The following is a 17,500-nucleotide window of genomic DNA, read 5'->3' as shown; positions in this document are numbered from 1 at the left end:
CCTCAGAACAACAGCTGACATTGTCAGGAGCAGCAGACTCAGCTTCCTCGCTAGCTGGCCTGGGGCTCTGGCACTCCCTGCCAAGACAGCAGAATGCCTTCAAACCCTGCCATATTCAGGGGCCACAAGCAACATTCAAACTTGTTCCTATCGTGAAAATTGCATTTTCTTCTCCCTATGTTTTGGAAAAGGAGGGAGAAGAAGGGTCATCATGTACTATGTTAGTGTATAAGCACAAGTATGACAGATAAATTAGATTGATTAGATTGATAGACCTAGAAGGTGCATGAAGAGGGATTATCTGTTTCCCCAAAGCTTCCAAATAGGTGAGAGGTCGAAATGGAGATGCCTTACATATCTCAAAACACAATCCCAGCCCTCTCTGAGAAGAATTGACTCTCTATCTGCTGTTAATCTGTGTAGGTCCATCAATTTCACTGAGGCTATACTGACATCATCCCTGCAGACATGGGCAAAAAAGTGTCACTTTGTTCCAGGTTAGCCTGCTCACTACAAACACGAGAGAAAGCCCAATCCTGCCCATTTCTCTCACTGCATTTCTTGGCTGCACTTTAAAAAGACACACAATTCACAGCATCAGTTTTACTATCTGAAGGGCTTAGAGAGGAGCTAGGATTTTTTTTGTTGTTTTAAATCAGTGACCCATGATGACACCATATGGTTTTATTTCATTTAATTTGAGCAGAGCATTAACGTTCAGCTTCTAGCAGATCTCTACCCATTCCAGTTCTGCTGTGCTATATGGTACCAGTGCAGACATAAGGAAGAGGGGTGGAAAGAAAGAAAGGTGAAGACGTCTGCCTTCTGAGAGTAGGTGTGCCAGGCAGGAGGCTGGCCTGCCACCTCATTCTGCAGAGTGTTAACATACAACTTCATGCCCCTGGTACTGGTGACTGACAGTGGTCAGCCCCATGTGTATACATTGCCTAGCCTGACCTCCGAGAATGAATTGCTGCATGAGGCTATAAGAACCATTTTCCCACCTGGGAAATAGGTGTAGTTGAATAGTTGCTGTGTTATGCAAAGCTGTGGCTACAGAGCCATCAGGACCCAGGCTGGCTGGCTTAGAGCTGGCTAAAATATGAGCTATGAGCTGCTCTCAAGCAGTGACTGTAGCATAGAAATGTCCTCAAGCATTTCTACTTTTCTCAGGTGTTTCTACTTTTATTACACTCAGTTCACGTCTGGAAGGCTTTCTTCCAGCAATTCATTGAAATCCAAACATCTAGAAGATATCATACAGTTAACAAAATATTGGAAGCAAACTTGATCCTGGGTTTTTGACATCTTGGTTTTAAGGTGAATTAAGGAAATCTAAAATGACAAAAAGAGTTCTACTGGTCTTGGACGTAGAAACACAGGCCTGGGAGGAACTACCTCGGTCATCAGTTCCAAATTTTAATACCATAGGCAACAGAGCAGACATTCAGCTCAGAGCATCCATCAAAGTATCCATCAAAGCAGCTACAGATCTACCTTTCCCCCTCAACAAATTTATAATCTCTGCAACAGAAGACCAAAAGCTACAAAACAAACAAGCCACAGGAAGAGAACAGGAGAAAAACATTGCCAGTTGCTGAAGTCCCTTTCACTAGCAAGACATTTCTGCCATGAAAAGGCCCAGAAATTTTTGAGCTCTTAGGAATGAATTGTTTTCTGATTACACCTACACTGCAGTGATGTGTAGTTCAGAGTGTCAGCTCTGCAGTTCAGGGTGTCATCTTCTGTTACCTCTAGACTGGTTGGTTTGGGTCCTGCCAGCAGTGTTGCTGCAGCAGCATGGAGCTGGCATGGGGCACAGGCCCACAAGCTGCCAGCACACAGTGACTGCCATGCAGCGTGGGCTGGAGCTGCCAGAGCAGCGGCTATACCAGCAGGTGAGTTAAGAAGACCTACAGAAACACATGGGCTTGCCAAGGTTAAGTATCTTAATCTGGAGTATGGGAACTTTTAATTGAAAGCTTTGCTTTGAGCCCATTTCCAGTTATTAAAATTCAAGAGTCTGTGCTGAATTCCTTGTGGACATTCATTTTGATTAACAGAAGACATGTGTGTACTAGGAAGGGAGTCTTGAACTGGGAGGAATCAGATAAATGTAGATAACATTCTCAGCCCTGTTCCAAGTTATGCCATACCTGGTATTTTGTGTAAAGCCTCAGATCTTGAAGATAAACAATTAGTTCAGCTTTCATTTAATACCAAGGTATTTCTGGCCTTCTTAACTGCAGGGACCAGGTGGAAGTGGGACCTGGCTGCCTCCCAAGGGGCCAGAACTGGAGGCAAGGGAAAAAAAAATTCTTATTTACAGCAATGGGAATTTTATGCCAGTCTCTTCATTTTGGAGGTTATTGACTGAAGACTTTTTAACTTTTGGTTTTGGCAGCATTGTGTATTAGCTGTGTATTATCTCTGCATCCTTCAGAGTGCTGCACTGCAGTACGTGCTTGCATGTGTTGGATAAGTAAATGATCCCCTTTATAGGGGTGTCATTTTGTGTGCCTCCCTTATGCTTGTCAGGACTGGGGAAAATTTTCACGGTGGACCCTTTACCATTACAAGATTTTTGCCAAAATTAAAAAAAAAAAAACCAAACAGTGCTGAGAATGTGTCTGTTTAATCTAATCTTATTTTTACCTTGGGTTTTAAAGAAATCAATGAAGTTGTAAGAAGAATGTAAGTCTTATTAGAACGGCAAAATTGTGGGTTTTCCCTTTAAAATTACCTTTTTCAGGTGAATTGGTGACTATGCTAAAAAATAAAAATAAGAATAATATGTTTCTATTTTATTGAAAAAGCAGGTTCCAACTGCACTGAAATGTAGCTGTAGAATTTTAATAAAGTTCTGATTCAAAACCACATTGAAAATACTCCATTTTCAATTGAATCAAATCAAATATTCAAGAACCTGAATCTTTCCCTTCCTGTTCTAGTCCTTGTTGCTCTTAGTATAATTTTTTCCTTGCTTTATTGTGCCGCCCAAAGCAGTTAAGCACAGGTGAGCACTTCAGGGTGTGGGTGCTACATGGCTCCCAGCATCAAGTTGGTGCCTGTCTCTGTAGAAGTCTCTTGTCTAGTTTTCATATTTATAGGACAAAGCCAGTTTTATATAGTGAAAAGATAATTCTGTAACCAGTCTGTTTGGCTCGTGTAAGTCACTGTCAGGCCTAGTGTTTAGAGATACAAGCTGTATGTTTATGTGTCCATATTGTGTTGGCAAATGCATTAGCATTTCTTTCTTGGTATGTTTCAATTCACCACACAGCCAGCATACTTTTTTATCTTCGCCTGTGGGTCCGCGTTTATGACTGTGGCTACATGGAGTTAGACATTTGGGTCACATATTCTATATGCAGGCCGCATGAAGAATTAATAAATATTTGTTCAAGTATTTCAGGTTTTAACAGAGTTTTGTAGGAAAATATTCAGATGTGTGGTTTGTAACCATCTTCAGCTATCTATATGGATGTTTTTGTACAGCACTTAGTACAAATAATAAGTCACAATCACCTAGCAGTAGTCTTTAACAAGGCTATAATATCTATGATGTAAGAGCTAACGTATCTGAATACTGATACATAATTAATGTGGAAACTTGCTGTGTTATAAGGCCCATACCAGTGTGTACATTTGCATAGTTGTGTAAGTTTGTGAATGCAGATCTGCTCTATTTTTAAAAAACATATCTGGCTTCCATCAGATTAACTGCAGAACTGTGGGTTTCTGTGAGCCTTCCATCCTTTTCTGTTACCGTTGCAGTGGCTGGTAGAGTACCCTAGCCTCTGGGTACCCTTTTCCTGGCTCCTGGATAGATACAGTCTCTGTCCATAGGAGTTAGCAGTTTAAGGGTTTATCTACATAAGGCTCTGCAAAATAATTTGAATTAACTGAATGTGTGAAATTAAAGTAGTCTAGTTAAACTGCATTACACCTCTGACTCCCTTGTTTAGAATTAAGGCAGCTTTAATTTAGTTTAGCTTAATTCACTTTGGAAATGAAGTGAACTAAATTCAATTTAGGACACTCGAATTTTGAATGAGCACCTGAACAATGTTTTAATGCTTTTAACCAATGTAGTTGCATAGTTAATTCAGATTAATTTTCCTGTTTGCCCCTGTGTAAACAAGCCTGTTTCCTATTCCCTCTCAATGAAACCATCTCAGCTGAGACTCCTTCAATAACTCCGAATTGACAACCAACCTCCCAAGAGGAGCAGTTTAAATGATCCTCCCACACGCACAAGTGTTTCCTTATCCCTACATCCCCATGCAGGCAACTTTTCTCCCAGTGAGCTTTAGTGATCTCTAAGACTGATTTGTCTAGAGCTTGACTTGCTGAACCAGGCACTAGCTGGGGTAAACACAGAAGAGATGCAGCAATTGTTTAACACTATCTGAAGACCTGAGTTATAAATATTAAATTATTCAAATTTTGCAGTTTAGGATTTTGCAGTGGAATACTGTATTGCAAATTATGGTGTATTATTTCTGCAAATCATGATATTCTAGAGAATTTTAGTGATTTTATTCAGTTCCATTATTTCAAAACATGGTCCCCTTAATCTGAATCAAGTACTTGTTCACCTAATGAATCAGAATGCCTCCAGCTGTAAATCAACATGTATTTCATTTTTTTAATCTAACTTAAGTTCAACAAGATCAGATGCAATCAGGATTCGTAGGCAGAGGAATAGAGAAGGACATAGGCAGTGGTATTTAAAAAACTATACTCCCTTTACATTTTTTCTAGAATTTATTGTAGCCTGAGAAGACAGGAGGTAGCATAAGGTGAGCCAAAGGTTCTATCATGTCATTTTTAAAAGGCAGTTGCAAAATCAATCATGAACAAAATAATCTTAGAAGCAAGACAGAAGCATATTTTAATGCAAGAATATTAATATTTTTAAAGCATCGTTATGGAAATTTCATCTTTTTCATTACCTTCCTTAATTTTAAAACACGCTGTGTATTTGGTCAAAAGATACCTTACAAAAGAAATGCTGTCAAATATCTTTATCACAGTGCAAAAAAGCCCTTGAAAAATTGCCTTTTGGAAAATCTCATCTCAGAAAACAGCTGCCCTAAGATTTTGCTAAAAAGTCAACCAGACAAACAAAAAACCCAAAGAAACCAGAGAAAGCCACTTAAATGTCCCAAGCCATGCAGTACTGTTTGATTAGATGGTTAGGCTGTACTCTTTTGTGCTGGTTTTTATGGAGTTATTGCTTGTGAATAATGTTTTTGATGGCTACAGCAGTCTCAGATATTTGACTGATAGAAAATTAGCATGGTTTCACTGAAACAGCCACAGTAAAAGGCAATAAGGAGACAGTCCTATATATTAATATGCTTGTGCAGAATGCACTTATGTGTATGTGGGCATCCATTTATGTGCAGCTAGCTAAGAGGATACCACTATAAGTAAAATCTAGGCTTGCAGAAGCAGTGACTTTCAGTGTGGCTGTGCTGCTGTACGGGGCTGTACTGATGGATCTGTGTGTGTGTGTGTGTGTGCTTGTGCGTTTGTACAAGCAGGCCATTGCAGGTCTGTCTGTCTGCAGGTGTGCTCCTGCTTCTGTGTGTGATCTGGCTGCACTGCTTTCTGAATATCAATGACCTTAGTAAAAGCATGTATGTATTTGTATCTGTGTATGCATCTATCTGCATATGGATGGGCTTGCACGGTGTTTATAGATCCATTTCTTTGTGTGGTTTGTGTGTCCCTCCTGTGAGATGGATGCCTTCTTGAGGCCTGATCTTGGTCACTGTGAGTGCTTTCGTTCCTGTAAAAGGCAGCCTCATTCAGTGGCAAAAACACAAACTGGGCACCAAGAGACCTGGATCCCAATTGATGGGCTCTGTGAGTGAGCAGAATCTTTTAAATCACTCTGTGCCTCGGTTTCCCCTTCCAGCTTTTTATTTGACCGAGACTGTGGACACACACTCCCTGCTACTATATAGGCATAACGCAATGCCCTATGTGAATGGCTCTATCTAGTTCAGCCAAGATACTGAGTCCTGAGAGGACCTTCTGATGCTGTGCCACTGCCTCACAGTAACACTCATCCGTGCATGTACCTGCCTTTGTGTGTTCGTGTTTGGGGTGTCCATCTGTGTACTTTGTGGCTAGCTATTTGTAGTTTTTATCTCCCCCGTGTACAAACAGAGCAGGGAAAGATGGAAAGGAAGGAGTTATTAAATGCCAAGCGGATATGCAATAAATCCCATTGATTTTACAAACTCCAGCTTGTCTTCAGCCTCTTTCCGTTCTTTATCCTGGGGGCATTGCAACAAAACCCTGTTTTAAATACCTTTTCTTTGCCTTCCTCCTTCCCCCTCCTCTCACTCCCAAAAAAGTGTCAATATTTTATTTGGATTTTTAACTTCGCTCCATAACAGTTGTTTGACCTCCTGACTCATGTGAGTCACATAAATTCTGGGACTTTATTCAGGAGCCATGTTCCTTCTATTGAATAAGCAATTTGGGAGGGTGAATTAATGACTTGTGCTGTTGCTGGAAAGTCCCTGAAGAAATATTAAAATTGCTTGCAGACTGAATCAATACTCACTGAACACCCGGCATGAGGACCTGGGCTTTTTAATGGCTACAAGCAGCGGCACTGGGTAGAGGAAGGGGAATTCCTGTACACATAACGCACGCAGGCACACACAACCAACAGCAGCCTTCCCCCAGCCTTGCTGGCTGTTTCAATAACAGCATATTCTTGTGCACGCAACCTGCTATGAGCTGATGCCTGCCGTGCCAGGGAAAGGACTTACAGTCTGGTTCCCCCATCTCCCTCCCAAGAAGATCATGCAGGATTTGCAAAAGCTGGCTGTTTGGGCTGTGTGTTAAGCGCTTGGGTTAGCATGGTCTGGCACAATCTGCAAGGCATGAGGAAGGTTGATTATTTGTGGCATTATGAGCATGTTCTATGTGTCACTTTGCTTTTTTCCTCTCTAAAGAGGAAAGACAGTAGTGCTGTGTTAGGTTTGGTGTGCTGTTGTGGTTTGGGAATAGGATTTGGCTGTTTTGCAGAGGCACATCTGTGAGATGGTTCTGTGGCTTTGGGTGCTGAACAGTATTTTCATCTGTCCACGGTGTGAATTTCTTTTGTTTGTGATTTTCTGTAGGATTTCCTTTCTTATATTGGCTTGTGTTTTGGTGAGGCTTGAATGTCGTGCACCCCTGCTTGTGTTAAGAGTGCCTGCGTGATACTTTTGGCCACTGAGCAGGTGTCACTTCACTAGATCAGTCTATTTCAAGGCTGTGGGTGCAATCCTGAACGGTTCTGAGTGCCCTGGGAGTCCACCAGCCTCACTAGGACACGAATGTGCTCGGTTGTGCTGCTCAACAAGGCTGTTACTATTTGCTGCTCACTAGGCTGACAACTGCCAGATTTTGTCCATACCCTCAGACCCCTCTGGCAAGGGTGGGTTTTGTTACCAGAGTTTTCAAGCCTCCTTTGAGAATGTGGCCCCATGTTTTGGTGTTTTGCCCTGTGGTCGTGAATGGCTGTTTTGTATTCGCTTGTTGGGCGGCTGTTATTGTGTATTAACACCAGGGTGGGTGTGCTTTGTATGACCGCATGTCTGTCTCATTGATTCCATCAGTATTATTTTGTAATCGTGTGATTGAGTTAGTGTGCATTTCAGGGCTCCTGTGTATTGAATAATGATGTCAGGGATTGGGTTGTTTGACTGGGTAATGGCCTCTTTTCAGTGTTGTAAGTGAATGTGTCCTTCTCCTGTTTCCCTGTCTCGGCTGGGGCAGGATCATTTACACTAGGTGATTCCTTAAGATGCTCACATGCGTTAAAGAATATCCCTTTGGCTCCCAAGCTGTCCCTGCCAGCGGGGCATGCCGAAGGTACGTCTCTCACGTGTGTGTATGACACATGGGGTGGCATGTCTGGCTGGTTCTCAGCTGCATGCTTCGAGGTGTGTGTGTCTTCTGGGGTTTTGCTAAGACCTTTCAGTTACGTTTTTGGATAAGTTTCTTCACAATTACGAGCAAGACTATACTATGCAGTTTCAAATAGATTTGACTGAGTCAGTGAAAGGATCTATAAATTACTACATGTCTTCAGTGAAGCACACGCTTGCCTTTGCAAGGGTCTTCTTGTATGACTTTCTACATTAATGCATAGAAGGGCATCTGTGTCAGTTAACAGATGCCTCTGATCTGTGTGTGACTGACTAGCAATGTTCCCAAGTCTGAACTGACCTGGGTCTCTCAAATATGTAAGAAAGAATGAGATTCTGTGTCAGCAGCATTTAGCAGTAAATATATGTGTTAAATTTTAAACGTACAATGAATCTCTGGGTTTGTGCAATGGCTTCTGACTTGTGCGGATATTGTGCAATAATGCTTTAAGACAGTGTGGCCACATTTGGTCCCTTGGAAATGAACAAGAGAGTTCAGTTATTTTTCAGCTGATGACTATGTGTCATTGCTGCATGAATTTATTTGCTCTGCGCAGGCAATGTGTTTGGCACTGGGCCTGTTCTGTCCTTCCCCAGCTATTAGGATTTAGCCCAGTAGCAATCACATCCAGACAAAGTCTAAGAAAAAGGCTGTGAAAGATCAGAAAACTTCCAGAGAGAGTTGTCAGTTGTACCCTCTCATCAAAATATCTCATCAGGGAAAGATCTATGACTTGTCTCAGTCAGGCCATCTATATGGATGGCCAGTGAATTTAGTTTATATTTTTCAGTGAGGTTGCTAACAGGTAACTCCTTACTCATCCTTGCATTAGCTCAAGCCTTGTTACTTCCCTTGCTCCCTTGTTTGTGCTCTCACACTGTTTTCCCCACTTTCTCCTCTGTATTCTGGCCTGAATTTGACCTTGAACAGATTACATGATCTTTAGCCCACCTAGTGCTTTACCACCTCTCACCCCTCACACTGGGGTAGCAGCATCAGGGTAGTAGGGAGAAGGGGAAAAAATGAGGGAGTGAGGAAGGGAGAGAGAGGGAAAGAGGGAGAGAGACCTGTTTGAAAAATAATTGGAGGCTGTTAAACAGAGGAGCCCAGCATATCACTCTAGTAATGGAAATAAATTCCATTGTATTTGCATTTTAATTTTCCACATAAACAAAGGCCCGGAGTGAGCTGGCTTCGCCAGAATCACCGGCCAGAATTTAATTAGAAATGAAAAGTTTATAGGGTCCTCTTTAATGCGATTAATGCACAGTTAACATTTATCACATACATATGCTGGAATCGCCTTTTTTAAGCAACCACCGGCCATGAAATGAATTTCTTTTCAACTTTTTTAGCATGCGTGAGGAAGGCTGTCTCTGGTGAGGCGGTCCAGTGAGCACACTCCTGACAGCTTGGTAAACTGCAGCCCACAGAGGCTTAGTAGCCCCCATCCTCACTGAGGAAAGTTCAAGGTGGCTTAGAGGGAAGCATGGTCTAGTGGTTAAAGCCTGAGGTTGGGAGTCAGGGGATCTGGGTTGTATTCCCAACTCTGCCACATGCTTACTGCATGACTGACTTGCTCTCAGCGTCTGTTTCTCTGGGTGTTAAAAATAAAAGAGAAATCAGCTGGAAGAAGATATCTCAGCCCCAGACCCCTCCGTGTCTCAGTCTCTCCAGCAACTTGCCCAGCCTTGTTGTATGGGATCTGGATTGGATCCTGTACTGTGCTGACCTCTCAGCTCATCTCCCTGTGCCAGCTGCAGGGACAGGGGAACATCCACAGAGCTTGCCTGATGTGAGAGTCTGGGCCTCCTGGAGGGACTTCTTTACAGTGCCCCAGCTGCCTGCACATTCATATGTGTCTCCCATGGGCATGGGTTCCTATGGATCTCACATTGCTTCTGTGAGATACGCATCTTCCTGCCAAGGAGCACAAATCAGGAGTGGAACAAACTCTGCCTTTGCAGTGCAGGAGCCCTGGCAGACCTGCCATGAACACCTGTATTCACTGCTGAGACAGCTTCATGTTTCTTAAGGGGATCCTCACATGCTGGTTTGGTCCCAAACACCGCTAAGAACAGCTTGTGAGAAACTGGGTCTGCCAAGCCTGAACTTCAGATACTAACATAAACCTACTCAGGAGCAACTGCCAGCCCTCCTTGTGGATGGGGTAATTATGCCTCAGTCATCCTCGGGGCCCTGAGAGGTTGCCCTGTGAGTACTTATAAAAAGCTTGAGCTTGTCTGCACATGGATGCTAGGGAAAGCAAGTCTAAATAAAGAAAAATTATCAATATCCTTTCCTCGCTGAGCGCAACGACGAGATAAAAGGCCAAAGGTGAACATCTCCCCTGTGAATATGTGCCCCTGCCAGAGCCAGGAGGGTATCAGACTTGTCACCTCCCTGCCTCCTCATGAGTCCCAGAGGAGACCGTGGTCCCTTCCTTATACCCCCTTCCCTGCTCTGGCTGTGTGACAGATAGGCTACAGCCCCCATCTACTCCTGCACTTCCTTCCCAGTCTTGCAGACAAGCAGAGTAAATAAACCAGGCCCATGGACACAGAGTGTTAGCATGTTAGGGACACAGCAGGGGAAGGAGGAACATGAAACCTCTATTGATCCCTTGAGGAATGATGTCCCTTCCTTATCTTATCAGATTCGCTTCACTCTTCAATTATAGTCTGTTGAAATTGGCCTCTTAACCCAAACAAGATAACCTGGGTAATGAGGAGAAGAGTGCAAGGGGAGGGGAGACGAGAGAAGGGCAGAGTCCAGTGCATTAAACTATAGATATAACTAGAAATATCTCCTTTAGTGTAATCTCTTCTGCCCCCACTATCCTCTTCTTGCATCATATGTCAGGTGAACTACCGTACATCCACTCCCTGACAAATGTATCATGCCGTATACACCTCTCATTCCCCCGGCTGCACTCGGTACGCACAACAGGCACTTGTCCCTACATTTGTACATGACATGTATTTGCCCTGCCATACACCTTTAGTGTTTAGACATGTCAGCAGATGCCCCTTTGTCACGCACACGCTTGCACACGTGTTTGTGTTACTGATGCTGCCCATCTCACCAGCTGAGGAATCAGCACATTGGTGGTATGGCTGCCAAAGCACCTTATCTCCAGGTCTGTCCAAAAGAACTGCTGACAAAGATATGAGCAGTGCTAGGAGTCCCCCCTGCATCTGCTTATAGCCATAGTTCATCAGTGTGTTTACAAGACTATCTGGCCATCAGGAAGCAGTCACACAGAATCCTGTGCAGAGTCCCGCATATTGCCATGCCTTTGCTCACCACTGTGATTCCCTGCATGTAACTGCAGAGTTGCGCTGTTGTTTCCATGGATAAGACTATTCTTAGTTCTTACGCAGACCAGTAATACCTACTTTCTTTAAGTCTATACTCCCAGCTGGACATGTTGCCCTAGTGATATGCCCATGCTCCTCCTTCTACACATGTCATGGGGTATAGGGCATGTCTCGCCCAAATATCCATTACAGCGAAGATTGTCTGATGGAACAATAGAGACTCAGCGGTTTATCTGCACAAATGCGCCCAGGTTTCCATGCTCAGATTACTTCACCGTGCACAGAGTGATCCTGGAGCACATTCAAGTGGTGCAGAAGGTGCTTTCATTTTGGAAAGGTGGTGCTCTGAACAGTGCTAAGGCTTCATTTACAGGGCTGGCATCCTCCTCGTGCCGGCTTCAAAAGACTCTATTCCCCAGGATCACTTTATCCCTTGTCCTTCACTGTGCCAGGGGCATTTCCTTGTATACACATCCACCTGAAATGGGCCACACTCCCTTCCATTTCACGCCTTCCTGTGCCACCAATTCTCCCAGTTTTGTCTGTGGGGTATGAAGAGCCATAGGCATGTGTTTTTCTTTTAATATTTGCAGGTCACAAAAACTCGTGTAAACTGCAAAGGGGGTTTAGAATCATGGCACTCATCTTTCTACAAACTTATTTGTGCTTTTTCATGTGCAAGCATACAGACTCACCCATGCAGTTCCTCCCTGTTCTCCAGCCTGCGCACCTCACAAGAATCTGCACGCAGCCAGACCCACTTACTCTGTCCCCATCCTGGCTGCCTTCATACTCACAGACCCTAAACTCAGGCACACATGTAGCCTGAAATTGTTAAAGCCACATAAGGGAGTTGGATGTTAACACTGACTGACTTGGCATCTTGTTTGGCACAGTGGCCCAAACTGCCTTCTGGAAAGCCACAGCAGCTCTGATTTTGACTGTATACAATGCAAATCTGCTTTAGTCTTTCACTCCATCCTTATCTCTTGCCTTTTCCTTACCCAACCCCACCCAACTGTGCTCTCTTCCTATTCTGGAAACTTCATGTTGTGGCTCGTCTCTCAGAGTCAGCACTACAAACATTGTCCCTTTTAAACTCTAAATTTGCTATTTATTCCATAGGGAAAGGAAATTTGTGACACTGCACATTTTCCACTCTGCCTCAGCTTGCACTGCCTTGGCACATTTGTACGTAGTGTATCCCTGAAATACACTTCCCCTATGCACTTGGTTTGCAAACATGATATCCTTTTCTCCAGAAATAATATTCCTTCCTTTTCTCTTCTCTTATACATCTCCTCCCTTCACATTGATTTTATTAATGTGTTTTTTGTGTATGTGTAATTTTTGTACAATGTTGAATTTTTCAAGTTCAAAAGTCTGCATTTAAAAGAAGTGGCCTAAATTTAGGCAAATATTAACAGCAGGCACTATTACCTAGCTACATCGTGCTGTGGACTTTCTTTTTAGAGACAGATGACCAAAACTTGTTCTTAAAAGAATTTTTAGAGAAACATGGGTATATTGAAAGGCAGTAATCCCTTTAAGAAGAGCCCAAATCTTAGTGCTCAAAGAATCTAGTGCAATTTTAAAGTGAGAGCTTGAAAGTGGGCAGTGGGGTAATGAGGTTGCTGCTGTATTTTGGCCTGGTTTGAAACAAATGAGGATTGGTTTTGGGAATCAAAGGGCTGGGATATTAATCCTTCCTGACCAATGAAATGAGTACTCTTTTTGTTGCCAGAACTGTGCAAACTACCCTGGAACTAGAGGTGGTACAGGGCATCCTGTCTGACAGATACATGAGGGTTTCTTTTGTGACTTTATTGTCTGGTTACAGTCTCTGCTTTTCCTTGTGTAAATTAGCAAACAGACCCAGTCTGCCTTGCAAAACACAGCTACCACCCTGCTCAAATGAAATACAGTGATGGGCATTTTGAGCAGAGCTGATAACTAATCCTGAAACAATTTGTCTCCCAAGCAGAGATGGATATTCAACCCTTATGCCTTAGACCCATAAAAAGAGGGAAGGATTCTTACCTTGGAAGGAGGAGAATCTGTCAAAAATGGAACTTAACATAGGAATAGTAAATTTGTCCCCAGGAGAGAACAATTATTAGAGGCAAACTCCATCATACCTGTGTATGTATGCATGTGTGCATGTGTTGGGGGAGTTGCTGGAAGCCTGGGGAGCAATACGCTGTGCAGGTTTTAGAAATGCTACAGGAACTGCAGAGCTAGGGGATGACAAAAGCAAGAAATGTCCTATTTCTGTTTCTCATAGAGACAGAGACAAGCCACCAGAATCTCCCTTCCTGAATTAACAGTGAGGTTTGGTTAAATGTTTCATATATAGCGTTTTCTGGGAAGTGTATCTGTGGACTCACACTCTGTTAGCTCAGGCTTTTGGCGCATCACTCTTCCTCCTCTCTGTCAAAACTAGTACACGCATAAATCCCAAGCCAGACAAAGGACAAAGGAATATCCTTCCCTGACTGCATCCAACTCCTGCATGTGCTTCCTTTTGCGTACCAGCGTTTTGTGTCATCGTCTATGTGCCCGCTCAGAGACACGTGTTCTCTACCATATACCAATATGTAGTACCCAACCAGCAGGCACATTTCCCCAAAGGTACCTATCTGCCTTGCACTCAAAGTCCCTGTATAAATAAAGTCCTATACAAAAAAATGTGGTATAGTTCAGCTTTTTTTTCCCCACGCCCACCTCTGAACACATCAACCTTTCAAATTTGCCTGCTATATATTAATGTACCCTCTACACTCCTATACCATCACTCCTTCTCAATATCTATATGGATAGACATATTCTCTCCATATGTCTCAAACATTTCATGCATACATCCTGTCATTCTTCATACCCCAACCACAGTTATTCCTCTCCTATGGCTCCAGGATTGAACTATTGTGTTGTCCATTTCCTGGTGACAAGGGGTCTAGTTACAGGGTTATTGATTGGTTTTCATGCAGACAGATGGATCTGCCTTTGGTCTCCCCACCAAAATCCACCTCTGTATGGGCTGATTGTCACTGCTCCAGGGATAGGATTTCACCAGGAGACCACCCTCCATGCAAGCATCCTTCACCCAGGCCACGGATGGTAATAAATGGAGTCAGGCTGAGCCATAATAAAAGCAATTGAGTGGGTTACCTGTGCAGACATGAGATTTATACCTCCTCATATTTGATGTGATTGTTTTATTGAGTTCTCAGTGCAGTTAGGATGCCATTTATTTATTTATTTATATGCCTACTTATCATGGAAGAGGGGGGAGTCTCTTTCAGCCTAGCTGGTGTTCAGCCTCCGTCTTGTCAAATATGAGCCCAGAGAGAAGGACTCTCCAGTTTTGCTCTGTTTTTTACCTAGACTTGGACTTGATGAGTGAGCCCTTCCCACATATCTCATTTCCTATGACAGACAAAGATGTTTGTTTCAGGACCCCTGAAACCTTGAGGACTGCCTGAATTATGAGCGTAGGAGAAGCTAAGGGGCTGGTGTAAACCAAGACGTGTATATACTGATTTTCTAAAAGCACCTCTTGAAAGAAGTTCCTATTTATGCTGTGCCTGTTTTGGACAATGGTTTGCGACCTATGCACAGAGCCTCTTTATGCTATTGCAATAGAAATAGTAAGTACTGGCATTGCTTCTGACTCTGTGATCACATGTGAGCATTGAGAAATATTAGCAGGTGCAAATTGATTGGAAATGAATATTTCTAAGTGAGCCCTGAGGAGTTTGGAAACCAAGTGATTAGATTTGTGATTTTCAGCTGGGTAGATAGCCATGTAAGTGCTGCTAAATCACCCCTCAGTTACTGGCACTAGAGAACGTTGGAGGCTAGTGCTGAGTATCATAGTGTCTAGTATTTCATCACAAGCCTAATGGTGATTTTTGTGGGTTTTTCAGCTCCTCTAGTCAAGTGGTAGCATGAGAATTTAGCAAAGTATGTTGCCAGTGCTTGTGGGGGCTTGAAAAGGGATCTGTCAGCTCTCAGAAGACTCAAAGGACTGCATTGTTAAGATGTTTTTAAAGTTGTTTAATAGGAGTCAGATATCCAAATCCCCTTTAAAATTTAGAGTAGAAAGGCGAAAACAAGTAAAAACAAACCTACATTGTATTACAAGTGCTCATGATTCTTATGCCAATTACACAGTTCAGGCTCTGCCTTGGCGTTTTTAAACAGTTGGGACTGATAAGTATGGCAATGCAGCTGTAGGCTCCAACAGATTAATTTGGATTACAGTGGAAAAAATCCTCATTCCTGTTAGTCTCAGTTTTAAAAATAATCATTTGGGAGAAGAACTCAAACCTTTCTGATGCTTTCATGAGTAGTAATCATTGTTAGAGTCACCTACACACAGATGGGATTTCCTAAGCCCCCAGTGAGATATGTGGATGTCAGACCAATGGCAAATGCTTTTAGAAGTCTCTAGCTTTCCATTTATAGAGACCAACACCAAAAGTGGGATCTGTAAATATTTTGCTGATTTTAAGTGGAGAGCCTAAATTCCATTTGAATTTCACCATGCCTTAATTAAGGACACTGGAATCTAAGTGAAGCTCAGCCTTGTTCAACTGTTTTGAAGTCATATACTGTTATTCAAGTAATACGAAAATCTTTTGGCTTTAGGGTTAGACATGGGAGTTTTTTGACATTTGATATGTGTCTGAAAACACGACTTTGTTTTGTACGCACCGTGTCATCATATCGTAAAAGGTCCAGCTGGCCTGCTAGACCATTATCTATCTCTTTAGCCAACACAAGATTATTTCTTATTGTATATTTGCTTGTTATTAATGCCACCTAGTTATATATATTCCAAGAAATCAGGAATTCCTATGGGATGCAATCCCACAGTTTAATGGACCTCCCTATCAGGGGATACCTTCTGCTACCATTTAAATGCTTCCTTTCTTATTTCCCTCCCTTCATTCCTGGCTATAGTGCTTTGTTTAAATGTGAATAATTCCTTTCCTGTTGGAAGGACTGTGCCCTTCAGATCACTATATTGTTCTCACCCCTTCGTCATTTCTTGGCCAAGCCACTTACATTTTCTCCTCTTTTCTCCCAAAGTCAAATTAGTTTTTTTCACATAATAGTGATTCTGGTAAATGAGGTTTAGCTTCATAAGACTCACTCACCCAGCGCAGAAGTGCAGCTACCTCTATGGCAGAATGCAACAATAATTCAGTGATTGCAAAATCCTGAAAATATTCAACTTCCAGCAAAAATCAAGCTTTTTGTACATCTATAAAAACAGGAAGGGCTGGGATTTTTAGGTGATAAAGGGGCCGATACGGTTCTGAACTTCGAGGTTCACAGAACAGGGAGTTCAAAACTTCCCAGGCACAACCAATTCTACTTGCTGACTGCCTCTGTTGAGCTAATATCTCTGCAATATGAAAATTAGAAAAAATGCAGCTAGCTTATTGTACTTCCCCCCATACAACCTTCCAATGGCCAGATACGATGAATAAGACAAAGAGAAATGCTGTGAGTATTCATTTACTCTTTCAGCTGTAGTAACATTGTCTGTAACCTCTGCTTTATGAGCCTGTCCTTTATTTGCAATGATAAAAAGAAGATAATACCAGGTTTGTGTCTGATGGAAAAGAGACTGAATTTAAAGGAGTATATTCCCTGTAATGAAGCCCTGTGTGACCCGATTAGATTCTTTGCTCAGCTGAAAGCAACTGGCAGTAGAAGTCTTCTACCTTCAGAGCATGCCCTGGTGCAGGAAATTGCATAGGAACCTTAGACTCAGCATCAGCTGGGAGAGAGGATTCCTCCTAGAATCCTGAGTAGAATCTGTGCGTACTAGGAAGTGCCAGGTTACAAGTCCTGGTAATCTCCATTTAGTACTGTCAGACAAGTTTTCTTCACCCCTCCCTTGCACCAAAACAATGTCAGACAGAGGCAAATCCAGTCTACATGACAAGTCGAATATTTGGTCTCTATGTTGAGGAAACTGACTTGTGGCTACTAAATACTAGCAGTGGTGATAGGTTTGTGTGACACACATGCATGCTTGCAGGGTTGAAGCTCAGCCAATTCACTCTGAGTTCACTGCAGACAATGCAGTTGTCGCTGCTTTTGATCTCTATGAACAAGCTGCCATTAGAGATACTCTGTACTCTTCCAGCTTCTCCCTAGACTCATTACCTGTCTTCCAAGAATTTCAGATTTGTTCAGGGAGAAAAACAAGAAGCGATTCA

At 42.7% G+C, this 17,500-nt stretch overlaps 1 protein-coding gene and 1 long non-coding RNA gene across 10 annotated transcripts in view; one reads left to right on the top strand and one right to left on the bottom strand.

Moving 5' to 3' along the window:
* Positions 1-17,500, bottom strand: part of PAX2 (paired box 2) — a 103,523-nt gene that overhangs the window by 62,986 nt on the left and 23,037 nt on the right. The window lies entirely within an intron of this gene.
* LOC120410229 overlaps positions 1-17,500 on the top strand; it is a 92,429-nt gene that overhangs the window by 72,453 nt on the left and 2,476 nt on the right. The gene's annotated exons all lie outside the window — the stretch shown is intronic.

This window comes from Corvus cornix, chromosome 6 (assembly GCF_000738735.6).
Source record: "Corvus cornix cornix isolate S_Up_H32 chromosome 6, ASM73873v5, whole genome shotgun sequence".
In the NCBI taxonomy this organism is placed as follows: Eukaryota; Metazoa; Chordata; class Aves; order Passeriformes; family Corvidae; genus Corvus; species Corvus cornix.
The sequence above is the reverse complement of the archived record's forward strand: the minus strand, read 5'-3'. Positions and strand labels throughout refer to the sequence as shown.